This window comes from Grus americana, chromosome 8 (assembly GCF_028858705.1).
Source record: "Grus americana isolate bGruAme1 chromosome 8, bGruAme1.mat, whole genome shotgun sequence".
Lineage (NCBI taxonomy): Eukaryota > Metazoa > Chordata > Aves > Gruiformes > Gruidae > Grus > Grus americana.
The window spans coordinates 28,713,420-28,738,355 of NC_072859.1; the positions used below are offsets into that span (position 1 = coordinate 28,713,420).

General features: G+C 35.7%; 1 protein-coding gene across 3 annotated transcripts in view; it reads right to left on the bottom strand.

The window, feature by feature from the left end:
* FAF1 (Fas associated factor 1) overlaps positions 1 to 24,936 on the bottom strand; it is a 176,954-nt gene that overhangs the window by 95,126 nt on the left and 56,892 nt on the right. The gene's annotated exons all lie outside the window — the stretch shown is intronic.

A 24,936-nucleotide genomic window follows, 5' to 3' on the forward strand; every position in this document is an offset into this window, starting at 1 on the left:
AAATACAGTTTCTAATGTTGTTCCCCCAAGAAAGGATATTAATTTGCTGTAAAACCCAGTAAAATTACCAAAAGAGATTGTTAATGTTACCATCCAAATTCCAACTGCTTTTACATTCTAAAAAAATTGATAAATTGCCAGACATCAGGTATTTTATTTCCATTAAAAATTAACATTTTAAGACTCCTTTAAAAATAGTGAGACAAACTCTAGAGGTCCATACTCATGCAAGATGCTGCATCTGGTAGGAAAAATTAGACCTTAGTTTTACTATAGAAAATGTTACTTTTAATTACCACCATCCAGCAGATTTCAGTGTGCTTCACAAAGCATGGTAGGAAAACTATGTGAAATCCGGAGGGTTATTTTGGACTCTGCTGCAGCAGTATACAAGGCTGTAATAGAGCTGAAGTTAGACAGATATAATAAAGAACACGCAGGCTGAATTAGACTATCTCTAGGAATAAGTCAGGAAAGATTAGAAAAACACTGCAAATTAGAGAAGTATAATTATTAAGATCAGTTTGATGATCTTTGGAGCTAAAAAAAACCATGAAAAACACTAGTTGAAACAGCTGGTCTACTAAATGCAATAGAAGACGGCACCAGGGTAACAGCTTGTATCTGGGCTAACCTGATGAAAGATCATCGGGAGTCAAGGGACACAGAATTTCACATGGATTGCATACTTAGCACACATAATAGATAATCCTAATAAATTATCTCAAGTGATGAAATCAGTAACTTGGAGAAAAATATACCTTGACGCTTACTGACATGACCAAGAGCAGTAACTTTGATCCAATCTATTTAAAATCGGTATGAAAACATGATTTAAACTACTAAATACACTTTCTGTGCATCCCAACTTCTCTCAGATCTACCACAGCCGGGGCAGAAGCTACTGTCACTACTGGGTAACGGTAAAACATGAACAAAAGTTAGGAAGTAAGACAAAATCTGCACGCCAGTTACACAGGCTTGATCCCGGCTTGTCCATATCCCACGTGCATATGGTCAGACTACTGCACCAACAAGTGTAATTTTTCAGCTCTTGTCTTTCAATCTGTTCCGCTTTCTTTGTCAGGAATTAGTGTGTGAATTCTTCAGCAAAAAGTCTGTATCATACTTTCCTGTACCTTGTATTGGCTGTGTTGCTTCCTTTTTAAGGAACTAGTTGTCTTAATGAGTTATAGCATAGTGAATATTTTGGATATAGTCAGATTCCCACTCATACGGGCCTTAAGGATTATTTCTAGGGTTTGAATTATCACTCAAAGTGAAAGAGATACTCGATGTGACTCTTGCAGCGGAAAGTAGATCTGTTACATTTTCATGGCTGTCATGTTCTGAACAAAAGAAAAATTTAGACAAATTTATTTGAAGACAAACACCCTCATCTTCATTTCAAAAGAAACTAGTTTGCAACAGCCTAAGCATGATAAATACATATATTGGTCTTTCATCGCTTCCCTACTTATCCATTTTCATGGGTCTCAAAAGTAATCAGTCATATCAATAAATGGCAAAATAGATGGTCATTTTAGGAACTAATAAGGAAATGAATGGAAATTAGATTTCCCATTCTTACTGCATTTAATTATAGCAAAAAGCAACATCTGTATTCATACTAAAAAATCCCACATCTTTCCCTCTTCCAAATTTCTTTTCACTTTGGTCCAATGACAGACTAAGTCCCACTGCCCCTTGCAAATCTCAGATTATGATACAAAGCCATATGCTTCTTAATACATTTCATTGAGGGACCGTCTCTTCCTCTGTTCCTACCCAAACATGGTTCAGAATAAAAACAGATTGTTTCAAAGTCTTGAAAACCACATGTACTTCAGAGACAATCCTTATTTTAAGTGATAAGCCGATCAATTTTAGTTTAAGAAATGGAACATCACAAAATCAGTATTTTGTCATGTGTTTTTTACTTGTTTCATTTCTAGACAATTGATAAAATACTCTTTTATGAGAGCACATTTTATTACTACTAGAGACAATATAAAATCTGTTCTTTAAGTGGTCAATATTAGAAAATATTTGCAAATTTAGACATTGTGTGAAAAAGTAGTTCAATCTATGAATCTTGTATAGCAAAGTATGACAATTGTGCAGTACTTTCCTGTAGAGAAATCATCTAATACTCTTCTAACTTCAATGTTTCACCTATTTCTTCCCACCACTTTTACACTTAAAGATCACAGCAAGCTTGCTGCTTAGAGAAGAGATCTCTGATGGTCAAGAGTAGGTTCTCTCAGCAGCCAACTTTTATTCTCAGTGCCAGCCAACAAGATGCAACTGAAAAGGAAGATAAGCCACAGATCTGAAAATACTAATTTCACCAATACTGTACGTACTGTTGCAACAACAGGGAGAAAACTATTAGTGTGACTTGCACCGCATCTTCCAGTGTAGCTTGCAATCACATTTGTAACCCAAAGGAAAAATGACATGCAAAATGCATTTTCTTTAAAGACTTGCTGGTATCTTCACCACACAAAATAAAATATGGGTTACCCAGCAACCCATCAATAACTCAAGCGTTGACTTGCTTGGTTCAGCTAGGTTGTTGGTATTAGGTAGTTGGCAGTCTCTTACATGTGAGAACTCAGTATGTACTTAACACTAAAGTAAATTGTGATATATCTTTCTCAGTCACTGTAAGTACGAATTTAATAATTTATTTTACGTGGTTGAGTTTTAATAGATATTCTATTAACGTTATTTCAAATTCAAGTTAAAATAAACTATAAAACAAGGTTAGCTAAGCTGTTAGTCAACTTTCTACTAAAAAAAAAAAAAACAAAAGCATTTCTTGGTACTTCTTCCTTTTAATTTTCACGTCTACCAAATCACCACTTCTTTGGGGGTTTTTCTTTACATCAACAGTATTCAGAAAGAATCTGAAATTCATTTCTGCTTTAACCAAGGAATGGCTGTTAGTTTCACACTGGAAAAGAAAATTGGGCAGACAATCTGCACAGTATATTTTAAGAATGTCAACATACGTACACCAATTACAAGCATAGTTACTAACATTGCTACAATTAAGGCATATACATATAAGGTGCTCGATTATATTATTAACAAGCAGCTCTCCTACACACATATATATTTTTAAAAAGAGAATTCAATCTATTTAACAATTCACTAACAAAGCTATTCCTTAGCTCATCCCTGCCATAACCTGCTCTATTCAGAAACATATGGGAAAAGACATTAAATAACCAGTGAAAACCATGGACTTCTGGTATTAGTGCTACACATTGCATACCCCTATTCATTATTCCACCTCCCTTGTTTAATCTATCATTAAGACTCAGTGACCCTACACTAAATTTAAAGCAGATCCTTCCTTCCTCCCATGCCTAAATTCACATACTTTTCTAGTTGGGGATGCCCTCGAGTATTAGCCACTCTACAGGGTTTCTCTAATCTCAGCTCTGAACTATGTTGTGCTATAGAAGCAAGAAATTGCTGGTTTACATCTTTAACTACGGAATCTTCCACCAAACAAACCCCCTCATTTACTTAATAAGATAGAGAAAAATCTTCCACTTAGTACATATTTAACGTACAAAAATTTATATAATTTTTATTCCAGATCATATAGAGGGAAATATAAAGTAGACTGTTTTAAAGCACTGCTTCCCTGTATTTGTGTCCCAAACACAATTTCGTTGGAAACTATTTTAAAGCTTTCAGAAGTTTATTGTCACATCTTACAAGAGCTAGATCTTCATTTGCAAAGTCAACATGAAATAGTTTTCTAATAAACAAACAAAAAAAATCAAGAAAACAAGATGATAAAAAAATCAGATATTAGATTTGCTTTTGTTTTTTAATGCAGGAACTAAAAATACCTTAAAAAATATGAAGGCCTCTACCTCTTTTGTTTCTTTTTATTGACACAGATTAGCACTTTAGCAGCAGTAGCAGTACAGGTGAAAATATATCAAGAGTTTTCTGAATACGGGACAAGAATCATTATCATTAACATCTGTGTGCATTTGTCAACTATATCCCTGTCTTCCTCTTCCATGATAAAGTGAAAATTGATCTTCACCAGGATTTTAAAAAGTTAAAGACATTAAACCAGTGAATAAAGCAGAGATGAAATTCTATTGAGTTAACAAATTAATTGGGCAAAGGTACAACCTGAATATAGATTTTTACCTTTACTGAAAGAAGCCATACCATTTCATCTTGGTTTCATGAATAATACTATTTTTAGCATATTTAAATATGTTTAAATGTATTTCCTCAAAAATTAGAATACCATTGAAAAGAAGACCTGACCAAAAACCCCAGTCCGCATTCTCTGTGGCTTTTATTTCTTTAAGTCTTTCCCTAAACAAGTCAGCACTTGAACTGGTGGTAAGTGTACACAAGTCGTATGTTTTTGTGGAATACAAAAAGATGAAGCAGAAAGAAAACTAGTAAGGTTCAAGTTGTCAAAAATCATGTTTTTCCACGTGCTAGGCTATAAAGGATTATTTCCAACTCCTGTTCTCTATTAGAAGTTATCAGATAACAGAAAAATATTAGGGACAGTTAAAACAAACACAATCAGCTGAGAGCAATGCTGGAAAACCTGAAGTCTGAGTTCTACGCAGATGCAGAGACAGGAAGATGAAGGAAAAGTGTTACCAGAAAATGAGAAAAACCAATAAATTTGAACTCTGTGAAAACTGGTAGAACAATTTGGAGATAAAAATTATCTGGAAGCCTCTCCAATGAGGAAGTTTTCTTTACAAGCAGCAAACCTTTTATGAAGAAAAGAAGTCCTATTTTGCTGAACCTAACCTCTTTATCAAAGGCATACCAGCACACTCCTGCCAAAAGCTGCTTCACATGCTTGAACTCCATTTATGATGGAAAACCTGACCAAAAAAAAGTCACAGAAGATGTCTAGAAAAGAGCATTTTTCATAAGGGGGAAAACTTATGAAAAGAGAAAAGTTCAGAACTTCGTATTAAGTTTGACAAGATGGGAGATGTGCTCCTTCATTCTCATTCCCCGCTATTTTCCAGGTTATTCAAATAAAACTGCTATTAGAAAGAATGTTTTGGCTGGGGAGATAACCTACAAACCCTCAGGAGTTGTGTGAGACAGCAACAAATGGTCAAAATCTAAAAAATGTTAACATCACTTATAGTAACTTGTAAGGCAGAATTTTCAGGAAGCTGGATAGCTTTGTATTTACAAAAACATACATGCTAAGGCCCCGGTTCTGCAGCTTGTAGTTCAGGTGCTCTTCCCAAACCGGCTTCCGGAATTGGACTGGTTAAACTAAAAACCTAAATAGACCACAATACTGAAATCACATTATCTTGTGCTAAAACTACATTATCTTGTACTACTAAGAAGAGTGCACAACTGAGTCTCTCTCAATGCAACAAGAATTTATTCACTATATCTTCAATGGTGGCCGCCTTAGAGAATTGTCTAGCTCGAGTAACACAGAAACCACAAAGCTGTTTCATGAAGGTAGGGATATATTTAATATACAACTAAGTGAATTCCATTAGTGTTTGACCAAGACGCTGCTGGGAGTTACCTCTTCTGTAGATTCCAGTCTTTACAAAGCTTACCATTTATAGGCTGCAGAACAACAGAAAATGTAATGACCACTTAGGAAAAAGAGCTAATTTGAAGCTCTTCTGGCCATTTTCACTATTCTACTGTGCAAACTTGTCACCTCACTGAAACAGAAAGATTTGAATAAAGGTTTACTTAATTATTTAAGCATAGATATTATTTTCTCTGTGTTTTTTTAGTCTTAGCTCGACATGCAATTCTATAACTATGCGATAAACAGTGAACACTATACCATTTAATGAAAAAAATTACTTAAATTGCAGGTTGTCAAAAAATCAGCTTCTCATTTCCCCAAAAATACATCCAATGTTGCACAGAATTACCAGAGTCCCCATCAGAATTACTTTTTCCCTAAAATAAAACTAGAAACTATGTATTACAAAACAATACTCACGCATAACAAATATTAAGATCAGAAAAGATCTATTCTGCTCAAATTAACACATTTCTATAAATCAAAGCAAAATTTATCCTCACTTTTGTTCCTGTTACAGAATTATCACCTCAACAGCCAATAAAAAGAAAGATCTAATGAGGTATTTCAGTATCTCCCAAAGAAATATTTTCAGCTCTGTTTTTCTTTTAAGTGCTTGAAAGGAAAAGAGTAATGAATTGCTCCTGTGCAGTCTTTTATTATTATTGTGTTATAACAACAAGAGAGTTATATCAAGTCTTTATTTTTCACATACTTCAAAATATTTTTTATCTCACTGCAACAATGGCAAAGGAAACCTGTGACCAGAAAGGACAGTTACTTAACAGCAACAGAGAAGTTCTGCTTTGAGCAGTAACCCTCCTCGCTTCTACTAATGGGTCATGGGCTGAGGTGACAAAGACTTGTTGGGTAACTAAGTGATATCTGAGAGCTCTGCACTCTAAGATCCAGAAAATAATCCAGCATCCCTTGGGAATAAGTTTCGATGAGAGACAAGGATCTAGACTCTACCAAAAACCAGGTCATCCAGCTACTTCTTGGTGAGTCTCCTAGACTATTTCTACCTATTAGGACGAACATCCACTACTGAAGACAAGCAAGCCCCCCTTAACCCTGAAAGCATCCACATACATCCTGGAGTCCATGGATTTGAGATGAGGAAGACAAATCTGTTACAGTCCAGCATGAACAAATCAGAAACTTGAAGAAAGGACTGGGACATTTTGCTGGTCATTCACCTGCAGAGAGAGTATGCCCTGGATCTAAGATGGTTTCAAGCAGGACAGTAAAATCATAATCACCTCTTTCATGATCTATGTGAGAACTCTTACAAGAAAATTAATTAGAGGCATATCCAACGGATCAAGAATGTATATAACAAGCAGGCTGCAGAAATGTAAGGTCTGGAATAGATTCATTAGCACTTTTTTTGTTGTTGCTGGAACTAAAAAAAAAATCAGCCTTGAGTAACCACAATCTGGAAAGTTTTGAGGATATCCTCCAAGGTTTCCCGGTTGTCAGAAATATTCCAAATTATCTGGGCACATCGTCTTTGGGCACTCAGATGAACCAGAATGGAATGGGCCTTTCTGAAAGTCCAAATGCTTTCTAAGAGAGGAGTCAAGTCTCTGAACACCCTTGTTAATGGGTTATCATCACTGTGATACTGGGGTACCTAAGGCTTCGGCAAACATACTATCAACGGCTGCTGAAAAACATTTTATAAAGAGCTTGTGATCTTGCCTGGGCACGTGAGCTGTCACTTACCCGCCAATCACCAGGAAAGGGACAGAAAGCCATGTATCCCGTCACATGGATGGCGTGACTGCTGACAACAGATTTAGTGAATTTATTTTGCAGCTTTGTGTCTCTAAGTGAGACGTGCATGAATAACAGTCCTGACACACTCAGAGTCAAAGATACTTCTTGGGCAAGAAATGAGCTGCAACGTATAGACAGGAATCTGGCGCAGATTGACCTCCTTGAGCAGTGAAACCAGCTCAGTAACATCAAAACTCTCTACATGCATGGGAAAATAAAGGCACTCACACCTCCTATTTTAAAGATAAGTATTCTCATCTTGTATTCACTTTAGATATTTGGAATAGTTTCCGTAAAATCCTCTTCCCGTGAAATAAGAGGCCATTATTAAAGCCCAATGGATTAGAAGACCCAGAAAAGGCTTGCCTGTAGATGTCTTGTGAAAACGAATTCCTGAAAAGCAGCAGGAAGAAAGGTTGCAGGGATGGCAGAAAGCCAACAAAAAGCTAAGAGCTGCTGGTAATGGTGTCAGAGACAGGCATTTTAAATTGTAATTCCAGACCAGAAGAAACTTGTGTAATCTATCACTGAAGCTATGGAGAAAACAGATGGATCAGAGTGGAGGGGAAATAGGTCACTTCTTGCCAAAATCTTCAAAATTGTTTTGAAAGTAGAGATTGAGATACCAGCTATTGAATATAGGGCCACCTGTGGCGGCTGTGCCAGTGATGATACCCTGAGGACTCCATCATGGTTTGCAAGGAAGCCAGGGGAGCAGGAAGTCATTCAAAGGCCTCTGCACTTCATTCTGCTGCCTATCTTTGACCTTGGTGCAGACTCTGAAAGCACGGGATCAGTCTACACTTGAAGAAATATCCTCAGTTACTCACTGAAATTCAAAAGATCATTTGCCTTAGTGACAAGAAAAAGAACCTGTTTCTAGACTTTGGTATACAGTTAATATCAGGAACGCAGGAAGCTTCTGTTCATATCACTTCAAGAGCGATATTCCAGATGTGATCCTTGGAAATAGGTCACTAAAAGATTAGAATCTGGGATGGAGATTTTGAGGAACACTAATGTCACATTCTCTTAAAAATACTTACAAATGCACATCAGACATTAGCCTTGGGAAAGATGTCAATTTAACATGAAAGAAAGCCCCAATATAGTCCAGATGAACAAGCTGAATAGTAGAAATGACAACCTTACGCTTTGTTTTTCAGTATCTGTCTCAGAATCAGAAGATCTTAAGGCATGTTTATGGTGCAGGGATAGCAAAAGATAGAAAAGCACATTTCACAGTAAAAACTGTGTAGAAATACTTGCAAATTAAACGCTTCTTTTTACTTTCATCAAGGCTTTCCTTTTAAAAAAGAATCAATAAAGCTTCACAAGAGTAAACTGTGTGCAGTTGTTCTTCCTGCATCAATATCACTGCCACTTAAATTCTGCACCCTAAATCTTTATTGTTTCCTATTAGCTGCTAACCAGAACGAACACTGTGATTTTCTGAGATCCCAGGCTGAGACTTGCTGTAGCAGTAGTTAGAAAAAATATTCTTGTTTTGACTTGTCTGCTGGGTAAACTTGACATTGAAGCTACATGGTGGAAAATAAATATGTAATACCAAGATGTTAATTTCACAGAAACACTTAACTTTTGTGACCACAATTAACACTCAGGGGGAAAAAAAGCTGTTGACAGGTCTGCCTGGCTTCTGCTTCTGCACTGCTTCTCAGGCTCCCTTTCCGAGCGGCGGCTCAGCTCCTGCAGAAGCCAGGCTGCCGCTGACCCCAGGGGCTGCCTTCAAAGCAGCACGTAGGGAGGATGAGGGGAGCAGGATGACAGGGAGTTAAATACAGCTATAAAATGACGCTGACTCCCAGCTAAGATCCAAAACAGAAGTCTAAGGGCAAACGGCTGCTAAGAAGAGCCCATCCTCTCCTCCTCCCTCTCCCACCCTCAAGCTCTGGGGGCACCTCTGCCAGGGCAGCAGGACATGACTCGCAGAGGACACCGACAGTTTTGAGGGAGCAACATCCTATCTATGCAAGCAGACAGGAAGGCAGAATTGGCCCTAAATTTATGATGCTACAAGGTCTTCATTTTTTATAAAACAACAAAAAAAAATAAGCTATCTTAAGGTGCGTTTTGGGAATACAGCTCATTTTCTTTACATAAACACCGCTCCACTTCTCTCACTCCGTTCCCTAAGATTATGGAACAACTGCTGCAACACTGAACTTCTCCAAAACATCATGAACCTCATGATACGGTATTGTCACATTTATTGAATAACAGTGACTTTTATCACTAACCTGAACAAAGAACTAAAAAAAAAAATAAAATTACCTAAGTCATCATTTTAAGAGTGGTAGAACATGGATAGCACATTTACAGAAATTAAAAGTGTAAACAAGTTTTTATTTATGATGGATATGAATACTAAATTTTCTAGTAACTACATTTCACTGTAACACTACATTGACTTGCCAAGCAAAGAAGAGAATACAACTGACTTTTTCCTTATTCCAACTGCATTACAGTTAGTCATGATTCACAAATGGAAGAACAAAAAATGCAAGGCATTAAGAAAGAGCTTTTAAAAAGTCTGAGAAGCATTTTTTGTCTACAAAACCAATCAAAGTCAAAGGACTCCTTTTAGCTGAACAAGAAAGTCATCATGCAAAGAAATCCAGTAGGGGACCTTAAATACTTTGAAGATGCCACTATTTTTTTTTTTTTTTTAAAATCATTATTACTGTAAAGGTAATAATTTTTTGTCAGATAAAATCGAGACTGTAAAAGGTCCTCAAATCAAAGTCCTTATTTATAGACTTGAACATGTGCCACTTTGGAGGGAAAACTTTAAGCTCACTATACTAAGATGGTAGGAGCACTGACAGAAGGGCATGCTCATGAGGTTTATTGCCTGGTCCACATTTGGCACTACAGTACTTGGTGTTACTTTATTACTTTACAACCGGTACGGCTAATTTTAGTATAGACTAGAGTTTCTATTTGCTTGCATAGTGAAGATGGGATTCTTGAGGGAAACTAAAGTTTTGCCCTCTACCTGCTGCATGTATATGACTAAGTGTTTTGTAAATACAAGGGGTTTACTATGATTTATTTGCAATGTATCAAGTAATAAAGGTTGAAATTATTCTTTTTACCTCACCAAGGACAAGTCTTACTTTGCTTCAACTTCATCTAATTCCTCCTCTGTTTATGTTAAAGTAGAACAAGCTGCCCTTAAGATAAGAACATTCACACAACAATTCATGTTGGTTTAACTAAATCAGATTAGAAGTACACCTTTACTTTAAAACTATGTAGTAGTTTTGCACAGGGCACTTCTAAGTTGGAAAATACTATTAATAATAAAATACTATTGCCATATTCTGTAAGTTTTTCTCATCACTACAACTCAGAAACATTCACAAAGTTGACACAGAAGTTTTAAAATGGTCTGAGGTTTTGAAGAACAAAAATGGTAACCTCAAAAAACGCCAGCGAACTACTTACCAAACCCAGCCTGCCTCAAGGATACAAATGCCTACCAAACCTTAATAACCAAGTAATAAATCCTTTTGAATCAATACATTTAGAACACTAATTCAAGATGATTAAAGAAGCAGATAACATTAAGAATTAAAATGCAGAGCACATAATATGTAAACATCAAACACAAAATATTATTAATTGTTATATACTTCTCATGTATTTGCACTACACACATATTTCAAATGCAAATATTAATTTGCAGAGAAATACCTACTGTATATGCACACACTGAAACAGTTTGCTCAGCTATACTGCATCAATGGTTATTTGACAAGTTATAGCATCACAAGCTGCTCATTTACATATTCAGCTATTCTGTCTGGTTTTTCCCTGTGAAGATGTTAATAAAACAACTGTTTTACAGATCCGTACTAACAGCTCCTCCTCTGAACTACAAGGATACTCATAGTTATGCAAATTCAGTGTATAAAATATACACCAACAAAAAGACACCAAAAATCTAAAACCACTTCTTTTCTAAATCCTAGGAAAGTGTAATTTTATTGAACTATGGAAGTTAACACCAAGAATAACAATTTACTGCATAGAAAAAAAAATCCATTTGATATTCATATAATAATCAGCAAAAATTCAGTCTCTGAAGAGCTAACGTGCAAACATTGTACTCAGTAACTCCCTCCACACAGGGACAGTTTTCAACTGTAATGCAACATACTTAGCACTCTGCATTGCAGAAAATAAGTATAAAGAGCATAATAATTTAAAAGTTTCTGATTTAGAGTATGTTTTTCTGCATTGTAAGAGAAAACAATATTTAGAAATGTTAAGTCAGATAAACCATCCTGATTTTTTTTTTTAAGCAAGCAGCAATGAAGAAATTCTTGTAAGTTTTTCATTAAAAATTGCAAGAGAGTCAATAAACCAGAAAATAAAGAGCAGGGATGAGAGAGCAGTGAAAAAGAAAACACATATGTGGACTAACAAAGAATAAAAGAAACAGAAGAAAACAAATTCTTAAAAAGAAGAGAGAAAAAACAGAAAGATATAGTTTACTATGCAAGCAAAATGACCTACAGAGGAGAAAATATAGATGGACGATTGTCAAACTTTGTAAGTTAAACTGAATGATCTTAGATCTGACCTATAAACTCACATAAGGCAAAAGACACAAAATGAGAACTGAAATTGGATTTGCCGTTCTTTTCTGATACCAGTGTCTTGAGACAACAGATGCTTATTTCAGACTGCATGCTAAAATTATCCTCTGCTTCAGTTTGCGTTTCAGAAGAAACATTTAATCTCCAAATGTTATTGTTCCTCACTTCAAAGTGATTTTAAGTGGAATAAAACGCAATGCTAATGTGCTCCTCTAAAGGAAAAACTATACCTTTTTGGGTATTCAAAAGGCTCTGGTCACGTTGATTCCTTGCATGGCTACTCTGCAGTGAGTTGAAAACACACAGGAGGTGCACTTTTCACTTAATATTTCATTTATTTGTTACCATTCAACAAGAATTTGACCACCTTTGTTACAGAATTATTAAAAAACCAACCATTTTCCTGCTACAATGGAGAAGGTTTCCCAATGGTGTAGCATTTGAAAATACTGGTTTGCACCATAGGACTGACGCAGATCCAGTCCTTATAGGACTGGAATTGCATTAGTGTTGCACTTCAAAAACACCGGCCTGATCTTAAGTCTCCCACTTGTCCGACTTATTGTACTTAAGCTTAAGCATGATGGAGCAGTCTCAAGGCACGTGAACTGAATACCATTAGAATCAAACTAAAACAGAAGATGCATAATTTTTAAATTTCAACTACTAAGAAACACTCAATCCACAGGATCAGACTAGAAATGTTCTCTAGTAGAATGCCAGAAACATCAATCACATGGACGCGAGATCCTCAACGCCAACTGGTTTTCTATGCAGTCCTCCTATTGTACTGTCCTGCGTGCGCTAACGTAGACATAGCTGTGAACTACAACCTAGTGTTCAGTGGGAAGAGTTAAGGAGGAGAGTAAAGACATCTCCATGTCAATTCAAGTTACATCTCAGCCTACTGCTCTTAGTTCATTAAAAAAGAAACTTTCATCCCACCCAGACCTCAACAGAATGCTCTAGAAAACTTCCATATTTTTCATTGGCCTCAGAAGACCCAACCTTGCCATATTAACGTGGACCTGCCTGACTTGACAGTTTACCTTTTGTATCAGGGAGAGAAGTTTCGCTTTACTGTTTTGTACTACAAAAACCTATCCTCTTCCACTGTTCTGCTGCTGCTTTTTGTGAACGTCAGAGCTTCTCCATTTTGTTTGTCTTAGTCCTGGCCTAGGCTGCCCTGTGGCCATAGTTCTCAGCTGCAGTCTAGTCTTTTCTCTGCCAGCCCAATGTCAATGCATAGAATAAAAAAAAAAAAGCCAAGACCTTTTAAGCAGAGTGGGTGACAGAGACTGTTAGTTATAGGTGAAATTGTCACCACACACAACACTCCCCAGATTAATCTGAGCACTTCTTAGACTCCCCACTTCTGAATTATTCAGGAATAAGTCCTTCTTGTCTTAAGAGAGGAATATTTGTGGGTAAGTGCAAACAGGAGTTTATGCAAGACAAAGAGGGGAGATGTTGAACTGAAATTCAGCTTATGGTTACAGAGAAACTAATAATGGGACACAAACATAGCTCACAATGTTTCCTAAGTAAGAGATACTCATTTAGAGTTGCCGACTTCAGTAAAAGGTAGCCTGTGATCAGAAATGAATAAAATAAATTTGAGAGCAATATAAAACCTTTGTCCTTCTGTTTGTCCTGGAAGGAATTGCAGAGATATTTGGGGTGCTGTGAATGAAATGACTGAAATTATGTCAGCTCTTAGGATTCATTATTCCTTTCTCCACCTCCCTTTGTTGGGGTTGGAGCAAAGTATGTACAGCTATACCAGGCACTTACTACTGTTTTATAAGTACAGATTTGTAGGAATCTTCCTTATAAATTGTAGAAAAATAGTAAAAAATCCTTTTTCTTTGTACTCCTCTTTCCTTTTTTTTTTTCTTTTATTGCTTACATGTTTCCAATAATGTGAAGGTCTTGAGATATTCTTCTACACTTTAAATGACAGTAAGATCATAATTTCCAAGACAGCTACTAGATATTAGATATACTACATAACAGCTACTAGATAGAATCACCTTCCTGGGAAGGAAGAAGAACAGTGACAGTTAAGGTCTTTGGTAAACCAAATCTTTGTTGTTCACAATCCCTCTCCTCACTCCAAAGCAATATATACAAATGAATTATGTCTCAAAATTTTCTAATGCTGTATTAAATTTTCTTAATTCCAAAAGTATCATCCCCAAAGAATCAACATTAGCAGAATTCAATGCTGCATACAGTGTGGTCTGTGAGAGTTTCTGTAGGTAACCACCCCCCACACCCCCCCCAAAAAAATCAAGACTTTTCAATAATCTCTTTTTCTTCCAAAACCACAATGAATTAAAATAGTCTTTACAGCATGGTTCTGCACTCTCTATCAGCTGGGAAGACTGACTAAAAAAATATCAAAATATCCTCTTCTAACCAAACTTAAGACTTTTTCTTTTTAACCTGATTCAGTAAGAAGTAATTCATGAACACATTCCTGATTATTCACAAAGTTCTAGTTCCCTAAATATGATAAGGACAAACAACATAATAAAACAACACCCAAAAGCCACTGCTCATGGTTCAACTCCCTTTGCAGTCACAGCACCTACCCCAAAGCTCCTTTCCTTATCTTTTCACAAGGCCACGTTACGAGTCCTTGCTCTGGATGGCATTTTCTTGCTGATCATCCTACCTTCTTGTCTTTACTCCCAGTTTCTTAATTTTTTCTACCTTTTTACCAGTCAAACAATATTTCACATAATAGTAGCCACAGGAATCTCAACACGATTTTGTTTTGGGCAGTCCTGCATGTGCTTTTGGGGTGAGAAACCAGCTGTCTCAGGTAACTCATAGAAGTACATAAAGCCAGAAACCACTGGAGTCAACAGTTTCATCCAAACAATAATGGCAGCACTGGATATACGTGTTAGGTCTTGTGGGTTTTTTTGTTTGGACGGTTGTTTTTCTAGGGTGAACAACAAAATGATGTCTACTTAAATGCCCTACACTGAGCTCAAGAGGAGCAGAAAAATGATCGAAGCTATTTGCAAAAACAGAAGAAAAGTCAGAGGGCACTGAATGGAAAGCTCCTCTCCTTTTTCCTGTGTTGCTCATTATTGGAAAAGTGAAACATCCAATACAGAAGCAAGTTCTGTAGAACTGGGAAGTCACCTTTGGTCAGAAGGTAGATGATCCACTCCCTGAGATGACCAAAACCAAGCAGATTTTGTATAGGAAGACACCTGCTTATCCTGTGCTCATGCCCTACTGTGAACATTGTCCTTAGAAGGTCCTCAGAGTGGTCAAGATCAACTGCTTGCTGACATGATATTCAGGTAACCACAAACTGCACTCAGGTTGACGGGATCTTGTGGCAGTTTTCCCTTTTCTGGCAGACTTGATTTTCTTTTCCATTCTTTTTAAGCCTAGTTTGCTTCTATGGCTTTGTCTAGCTATGCTTTAAATAGTTTGCCTCCACCATACCCAGAGGAGGTTTAACTTGAGAAACCTGTTTTCAGGTTGTTTTCTACCCTGTTTTCATTTACTTGTGTGTCCCTCCAACAGTACATGCAGTCTCATACAACTTCTTGTGCCATGCCTACTGTGATGCTTCTCTAGTTGGAAACGGGGTGGTTTGGTTTGTATATACATTAAATACAGACTTTTACACTACAAGCTTATATCATTTCTGCTGTCCACCATCACCCCCACATATCTTTCAGCATTATTGCTTTCAAAACAAGGTAAGGATAAATTCACTTTGGTCTGCTATTCTAGGTAGGGAAAAATAAAGTAGATTCGAGGCTTGGTACAAACCCAAAAATTGTGATCAAACTATATAGTTAGTAAATTGTTTGTCTAAATCTTTCATGTATGATGAAAGATTATTATCATAATTCATTAGCAAATTACAGACTTTGTAATGCAGGCAGTCACAAATTTGGCTTTGTATCAATCATTTCAGACCAGCTGGGTAGAAATTAACACAACTCTGGGATACATAAAATGAAGTGCTCTTTCATTTTTAATTCACTGGAAACTTTGAAGGAAAGAAATGGAAGCTCCTTCAAAAACGTCAGTGCTCCCAGATTTTGGTAAATCATTCCATTTCATTGTAGAGATACAGAGAGACACACACACACACGGAGTGTATGCAATTGAATACCGCAGTAACTGCTCAATCAAAAAAAAATGTATAAGAAAACCAGTGCAGTTTAAAAAAATCCCTTTCTTTCATTGTTTCTGAGGCAGTCATATACGTTAGTGATCACCAGAAGAATTACTAAACAAACACAAAAGCTATTAGCTTAGCTACTCACAAGATACAATATTGTCAAAATTCCTGCTCTGAGCTTTTTCAGTCCACCGAGATGACCTCGTACAAAAATGCTTGTTTTGATTATGTCTGCTTTGCCTAAGCTACAAGGCTGTGTATAGTGACAGCTGCATTTGGGAGCAACTTAAAACAAATTTTATCTTAGTGGCACCTAATCCAGAGACTGGTACAAGCAGCATGGAAAAGTCAGTGTCAAAATTAAACAATGAAGGCTTTTCTAGGAACAGATGCTTTTTGCCTGCAGCTGTAAAAACCTTAAAACAATCCTATACCCCACTGTCTGGTCACGCAACTATCACAAAGCAAGGCATAAATTTTGCCACTTATTGCAAATGTTTGCCGAGAGCTTCTATAACCCTTTTTAAAAACAGTAACGGGGATTTCTTGAGGGTGATTGTGAGGCCATTTTATCCTTTAAATGAGTGCAAGGCTCTTCAATTTATGCCCGTGATTCTTGGTACCAAAACAAAAGAATAACTTTTCAAGTTCATGTTTTACGCATATATAGGAACATAACTGAAAAATCATAAGAAACAGGTTTACTAAAGAAATAGCGCACAGTTTCACTAAGATGTTATGGACCAGACAGAGACAAACATTATTAATTCACATTTGAAACAGCAACTATTTTCTTTGCATAGAAATTACAGTGATGTAGTACAGCACTATCATTACACTGCTGCTAAGATACTGTTGACCATTTCAGTGTCGTATCTCCACAACTACTACGTTAAATATCCTCATCACCTCAACTATCCAAAAAAATTTCCTCTTTCTATTAAATGAATGCACTAATGAACTTTCAACTGAAATATAAACTCTTAGTGGAAAAAAACCCAAACTTCTGTAACTCAATGAATAAAAGTAAATCACCAGTTCCCAATTAAGTGAGCAATTTACAATGTCAAGAATCTAGTTGCGCTCCATATGAACTGATGGGGTTTTTAGATTAGCTTCTGTTGTGTATTTAAAAGTGATAGCACCAACATGATTTACATAAGTACAATATTTTCAAATGTTTTCTCACCAAGCAAACACTCTAAAATTGTGAAGTGTTTCCTTTCTTACTCAAGTTAAAAAAAAAAAACAACAACTTTTCTAGAACAACAGTTCATTAGCACCTCACTATTTATAAATATAATTGGGTTGTTTGATGAGAAAACATGAGAGAACACTGTGCCTACTATAATTTGCACAAATACAAATTTCATTGTTTGAAAACAAATCAGCAATTCAACGATTGTTGGTTTTTTTTAATATAAGTGTATATCATGTATATCATGCAATAACAGAAGTGATCGTATTATAGTTAACACAGGATAGAGAGGTTAAACCATGCTCTAGTACACTTTAATTTACAAGTTGTAAATTAATTTTTTTCTAATTGCAAAAAAAATGCTAACTATTTTTTCATTTATGATTCAACTAAATATAATTTACACAGATAGTGCTACGGTATTTAGCTGGAGAGTACTGCTTTCCCACTTTAAATAGCACAGGAACTAGGGACATAGCTGTTTAATATGTTCATAAAGCTGCTTAGGTTTTCTTGTCATTTCATGCTAACACCTTTTTAATAGCTAGCATTACGATAGAAGCCTTCCATAAAAATTCTCCACCCCGAAAGTAAAACATAGCAAATATTCAAAATCAGAATAGCAAGCGATGGTTTTAATTGCAATTTAAAAAAAAAAAAAAATCAGGGTTCTAAATTAGGGCTTGATCCCCAAAATCCTTAGCATCCTTAAATTACATGAGCAAAGCCATTCAATTCAATGTGATTACTTCTAAAATAAGGACAACTCACATGACTGAGCATTTACGGAGCCGAACCTATAACCAAAATTATAACAATGACTCCTCATTACTTTCAAATTCAAATAAATTGATCCTTATCCTTCCAGAGTTTCTCTCAAATCCAGCTACGCTTACCGATGGAGTGTAATAGAGACAGAGAACGAGAGAAAGGAAGAAGGGAGATATAAACACACACACAAAACTACAAGCGCTGACAAATCGAAAGCTAACAGATGTGTGACTTCTAATTAGTTATAATAATCTGTGCTTCGATGCTATTGGAACATGCCTCGCCTTCCCTTGGAAATCAAACAGCTTCCTTTGGAGTTTTAAACTCTCTGGGTGCTTCTAAATTTATTCAAGGAAAAACATTGCTTTCAGCAAATTTTAGATATCTACAGTGATAACTTTATGAAAGGAAAATATTAAATTATAATTATCCTAAACAGACACAGTCTTGTGAAACTAACCCTACATTCATATGAAAATACAAAGCATTGACTATAATGAATTTGATTCATCCTTGGACACAAAGCTTTACCACAGTAAACTCAGTCAACTGTTGCTCTTGCTTTTATATTCATAGTACTTAAATAGCGCACTTTAAAACAAAAAAAACTCCAATTGGCTTTTCATACATCCACCCTCCCCAAAAATAACGCACTTGAAAAACCCAAATGATATGAAAAGGCTTCAAGGCCTCTTTTCTCCTTTTCACAGCACTTTTTTTTTATTTCTGTTTGCAGTAATCTGCCTTTCACTTTCTCATTGCTACAGAACAAACGAGGAGGCTCAGCACTTTGAAAAGGGGGCTCAATGTGTAATGGGTCCACTAGAATTAATTTAGTTGCACCAAATCCATTGAGCAGTGAGGTTTTTTTCTCTTCTCAAATCATTTTGAGTCGGACGCAGCCCCCAGCCTTTGTAATTCTAGTAAAGCACTTAAAGTGCACAGTAGGTGTTCATCAGGACCATCTGGTCAAAAGCAAAACAAGCTGCTGATTTTGCCTTTGAATAGAATGAAGCAAGTGTGAATTAGTCTCTTCAATTAGCACTATTACAACCTGTCAAGTGCATATTGTAAAACAGGATTATTACAGTATTGGTCACTAGTGCAATTATTTACTCTCTGCCTTTTCTTGCATATAAAAATGTCCATGTTTACCAGTTTTTTGATAACTGAAGATTGTTTCTTTAATGATATGCACGTCCAAACCCACCAAACCCAAATCACAGGTTATGAAACATATTCTGTCAGGAATATATTAAGCTTCGTAATTAATAGAGAAGTAAGAGAGTGCCCTTCCTTAACCTCTTATTGCTGTTTCCGTTGCGTAAAAAGAAGAATGCTTATATACCTTTATCAATACTATCTCTTCGAAACAGATGTCTACAGTCAGATATTAAGATATTTTAAGTGCCTAATAAAGCTATCACTTGCGAACAGGTACATAAAAGGCATTTTCTCTTTATTTCCCAAGGAACTTCCTTTTCATATCATTCCCAACACATGACCATTTACAAAAAGTTTATCAAGGATTTCTTTCAGCAAATAAAATTTAGTTTAGCAATGTGCTGGTTTTCTGAAAAAGGGGAAAAAAAGAAAAACATCAAGAACTTGATTTAGCTTTACAAAAATAGATTTTTCTCTCCTCGTTTAAAAAGTCAAAACCTAGCTTGCTAGCTGGTACTCATTTACGACTGTAGAACACTGAGGCTATCACAGTGATAGATGTTTAAATTATGTATACTGTTGTTGTGACTCACTCTAAATTGAATATAATTTTCACATGACAGATTTCTTTAAAAAGTAAACAAAATGTTCAAATTTCACAAAAAGAATATACGTCTCGAGTACAATCAGTATAGCAACAGCGTATTTTACTACCTTGTCTGATACTAAGAGAATAATTGAACAATAGCGTAGAATGTTTGTGCACCTCCTATTAAATACCAAAAAGTGTTAGTTACTGCTTTTTATTAGCGTGAGCATAGTTTTCAACAATTTTAAAGCAAGCAAAAAACCTCAAAATATAACACAACTGTTTCTGGAACTGTTAATGTATGTACCATATTCGGGTATGTCCATATTCTGATCTTTCACAAGTGTATTGTATTGTAATTACTTAGCTACAACGTTAAAAAGAAGAACATTATTTATATATACATTTTGTGTCCCCATGCCAACATCTGACCTTTACTGCGGATGATCTCACTCAACAACAATTGGCTTGAAAATAATTTGTACAGATACCAAAAATCAAATCTGAAAAAGGTACAAGACCTTCAGCTGGACTATTTTTCTGCATGTTGAAAAGAATTAATCTGCTTACCTATATCTACATATTACGACTATTTTGGCCTTTTAAATAAGGTTTCTGCCTGCAAGTTCATAAATGGTAGGTTTGTACCTTGTTTCACATTCACCCACTTAACAAAAAAGTTTTAGGAAAATCAGTACAAAGGACTTAAACTGTCATTAGGGTCTGTCAACATGGAATTTATAGTTTATCTCAGCCCAAGCAGTTGTACACACAAATAGTTCCTCCTCCTGCCTGCAGTGCTATTGGATACATTGCTTTTCATATTCCACCTCAGCCAGTGAGTCTATAGGGAACAAAGAACAAATATATTACCTATCACAGGTGACAGGGATGCTAAGCAGCTAGCCTCCGATTAGGTTATTGGCTAAAGGAACGGAATAAAGAGCAGATGCAGCTATGCAGAGGCAGCCAGTACTTAGGGACCCATCATCTTTGCATTGTTTGCACAGATTTTATGTTTTACGAGGAATTATAGTGCCCAGTACATGCTTTAACTAGTATTCTCAACTGGAATCTCCAGCAGTTACAAAATAAAATCACCAATCTACAAGATGCCAGAGATTTCTGCCTATTTAACTCATCCAGCCTTTAGCAGCCATAGTTTGTGTACGCTGGGTACTTCTGTAATCCTGCACACAAGAATCACAAAAAGGCTTCAAAGTCTATACCAAAAATAAAGTAGACAAAAGCAAGCTCCTTGTTTTTAACGGACTTATCCAGCTTGTTAAAAATTATTTCCCCCACACACACACAATGTCACTGACTAAAACAACAAAAAATGTGGAGCATGCTATTGTGACATGAACTCAAATTCAAAAAGTTTCTCACAAATTAGTTTGTCTACTCCAGGATAAGAACACAAACTTGCTTTCCGTGAAACATTTAAATATTCCCCCCCTCTGAGAAGGGCTGTCCTTCGTTTCCATCAAATAATATTGCAAACATGAAGAGCAGCAGAAACGTTCATTTCTAAACGAGAACAAGTTCCTAAGAACAGACAGAAAACAAATTATGCTGAACGTGGCAACGCCTTGTAATAATTTAGCACATAGTTTCTCAAATAAAAATTTAAAAATTCTTTCACTCCAATTATGGATAGCCGCTGCAGATTATCTTAGCAGAATAAAGAGCAAGTATTCAAACAGTAAACTCCTTTTAGTCTTGTAAGTATTAGGAGTTTGATTTGTTAGAATTGTCTTTATTTATCCATATAATACATTGGAAATGTATTAATTTGCCATCTCCAAACTGGCACAAAACATACTAATTTCCACTTTAAAATGCGGATCATGGAAAAAAGTAATCATGACATTTCCCAGAACAGTATCTGCCCAGAATTAATTTAATACTGCAATTTTACAAGAACAAACAGATGTCAGAAACCTGTGACACAGATTAATTTGCAATTTAGGCCAACATGTTATCATTAACTTTCCAAGTTAACAACTCCCCTACCTAACTCACACACACACACAAAAAAAAAAAATAAAAATCCAATATCCAGAATTTTGGATAAGTTCAGTTTAATTTTTTAATTTCATTTCTGAAGATTCCCTATAGGCTCATAATCACACATCAGTATAACTGAATGTAACATATTTTTTAAAACTGAGAAATTAATCTTAATATGTAAACAGTTGAAGATGTAGATAAAGCATGTTAAAATAAAGCGTTTTCAAGTACTGTCCAAAATCCAACTATCGAATTAATACGTAAGAAATTGTGGAAGCAGACATGAGCACTACAGCTTCAGGCTTCTCTCAGAGAATTTTCTGTCAGATTGTTTCTTCATTAAACAGCAAGATTTCCTTGAACAATTCATCCAAATATCATTTACTATTAAACATGCATTCTATACAATAAAAAAAAAAAGACAACAGAGAACTGAAGCGACAGTAGTTCAGGAAAAGCACAGCCGAGAGATCACTGGATTTTGCATTTAATCCATTACAAAATATTTATGTCGGTTTTGAAAGGGTGGTGGGGTTAGGTTTTTGGTGTGCTGGGTTGTTTGGGGTTTTTTTTGAAACACTTGCAAAAAAATATCTATTCCTTAAAATTCACAGCACTAATAATAACAACAAACTAAACAACTAGCCCTGGAGAGACAGTTGCACCCAACTGTGGCAAGCAGTAGAGCATTTATAGAATTTTAAATATTTCTTTTAATAATTGATGTAGTCATTTTGAATCTTTCTGCATAGGATATAACGTGTGAGTAGATTGCATTAACACTGCTTAAACATTTCAACTTGTCAGTATGGCCAAGTCGATTTCTGAAATATTTGCAGTATTTTCCCATCGAAACAGTAATAAAGGTAGAATAAATATATGCCACTGCTTTATAATCACTGAACATTAATGAATATTTTATGTCTTTTTAAATCTCCCTGTTTAATTTAAAAGGGTGAAATTAAGTCTCCTCCCTGCAATATGCCAATTATCTGTAAATCAAACAATAACTTGGCCATTATACTCCTTTTTGTTAATATACCAGAAGCTAATTTGAAAACACTGAACGGCATTTTTAGGTAATAATTGAATAGTCCTTCCTGCCCTCTTGTGGTTGGCAACCGCAACTCGCATAGAGCTTTTCCACGATTATAAAAATATACCAGAAGGAAAGTAAACTATTAATTTGTTAAAGTGTGAATAAGAGAGTGAAGGGGAAAAAAAATTAAAATCTAACAGTCCCTGGAGAGGAGAGAGACAAAGGAGAGAAGGAAAGATATCACCAATTCCTCCAAATCGCACAGAGTAACCAGATTCATCAATCATTTGTTACAATGCTCACTCTACGCTAAAAGAAAAAAAAAATTAAATTAAAAAGCCATTAGGGAGTTAACACACAAAACAGTGCTTGTTTTCTATAATTAGACAAATGTTCGCCAACCCTTCTACCTCAGCCAAATCCCCAGTGGTTTCCACGAGACTTTGCACAGACAGACATATTCACCTGTTCAGCATCAGCTGCACAAGAAGATCCGGAGTTCTCTTTTTATTTTAGCCCCTGAAGTTGGCATCATAATTTTATACACGGTATTAGATATAATACTTAGATACAAGACAGAAAGGCAAAGAAAGGTTTGATGCTCATGATGGTTATGGAATGGTCAGGGGCTTTTGGATTTTGGTTGTTCAATGGGGAAAATCGTAACTGACTTTTAAATTATGTCGACTTCATATGTTAACACGTTGGCTGTAACCTGCCATTGCCAACAAACAAGAAAACTTCAGTGCACGTAAAGGCAGCCTAGATTCCCACGGACTGTCATAGCTTTCTGGTTCCTTTAAGACAGGTAAGACCCACCAGCAAGTAGTAATTGATATAGCATAGATTAAAAAAAAAAAAAAAGACAATATCTAGGTACATGGTTTCTTTCAGAATCTCACAACTTTAAAATTAAAAACAAATATTCTGATCATTTATTTCCATAAAGATTCAAATTATTTTTAATTGCAAAGAGTCAAAGCTCAGCCCCTCAAAAAACAAACTGATGCAAATATGTGTGGTTTTATTTTTTAATATAAACAAACACACCAGAACTTACTATAATAGGTTTCAAAAGGTAAAGTAGAAAACAGGCTTTCACATAGGGGAAAGATCAGAATTTAGATCTTAAGAATAACAAGATTCTGATCATTAACTGAAAACAGTTAATGATCATTTTTCATTGTTGTACGAGATATTGCTCCTACAGCTAATATTACAGAACTTAAAATCATTCTGTCTGCAATGTCAGCATGTGACATGAAAAACTTCAATAAAATCTGTTCAACCCTAAAAGACTGAGAGAAGTGTCAGACCAATAGCAAACATACATTTAATTTGAAAAGCAAACATTTAATCTTAATATTTTGTAATGTGAATTCTGAAGATTCACATTTCTAGATTGTCATGTTTCCAGAAGTTAGTGGGTTATATGGAAAATAACATCCAAAACATCTGGCATTAGACCTACCACAGAGCACTAGACAACAACCTTTGGCTTTAGAAAGGAGTTTTAAAAATATGCAAGGACTGGTTTTTCTAAATTCAGAGAGCCCAGAGTCACAGTAGAGATACTTCTTCCTATAGGACTTCATTCTGACGAAGTTCTCTACAATATCACCCCTTGCTGGCCATTCTACAGAACGGCAGTGATGTCCATTATACACAAAACCATTTGGCTACCAAGCCAGTAAGAATTACAGCGCTAAGATAGCAACGAGCAATGGTAGAGATGCCTACAAAATGGAGATGGAGCTGGTTAAAAGAAGGGAAGACAGATGGAGCTTCAAAGTGCTTAAAGATAAAATGTAGTTTGAATAACTGCCTTTCCTCATCACTCTAGAATAACTCAATAAACATTGTTTGTATATTTTGCTACTACAATGCAAAACCAAACATCTTTTCTGTGTAATTTAATAGAAAACCTTTTTTAGGCCAAATTCTTTAATCAAATTACAGCAATCCTGATGATCCAGTTGATTAAACCAAAAAAAGACTAATAAAAT